A 693-nucleotide genomic window follows, 5' to 3' on the forward strand; every position below is an offset into this window, starting at 1 on the left:
TACATGCAGATCTCTTTGAGCTTGGCAACACTGAGTGTGGACATCTTGTTTGTCGAGTAGAGAGTGCAGATGTTGTAGGTGTCATACACTATAGAGTGCACGGGCTCGCACATCGCCAAGATTTCTTGTCGGGCGCTACAGAATGCCTCCTCCTCCACGGCCGCTTGAATGTTATCTTCAACATCATCCTGCGGTTCTGTTGCAATTGCACGTCTCAACTTTGCAGCAGAGCGAGAGAAAAAACTTTGAATTTGCTGCGCTGTCAAGAATTCCTCCACCTTGAATCGCCGCTGACCACTTTCATCGCGGGCATACCGCATTTCTTTTGCCACTTTCTCAGGATCTGCCTTATGGCCGGTTTCTTGACCGATTTGGAACTTGTCGTCCAAGTACTTCCTCTGATCCTCGGTAAACCGCGTTGCCTTTCGTTGACGTTTTAGAGCCCAACCTTGTGTCAACGGCGCCACTTCTTCAGCCTGATAAGATGCTTGAACTGTCAAGGTTGGCTGAGCACTGATGTCCTCGGAAACCTTCTCTGTGTATAGCAGTTTTGCCTGATCTAGCAGGCCACGCTTTTTTTCGAGGTGCAAAGTGCATTTACCACACGTCAGATGGTTCTCAAGGTTGGAGTGAAGCTTGAACACTTTGACGCAGCCATCTACTGGGCAACAGAATAGCCCACTCTCCGCCATG

The sequence above is a fragment of the Montipora foliosa genome, chromosome 10, assembly GCF_036669935.1.
Source record: "Montipora foliosa isolate CH-2021 chromosome 10, ASM3666993v2, whole genome shotgun sequence".
NCBI lineage: Eukaryota > Metazoa > Cnidaria > Anthozoa > Scleractinia > Acroporidae > Montipora > Montipora foliosa.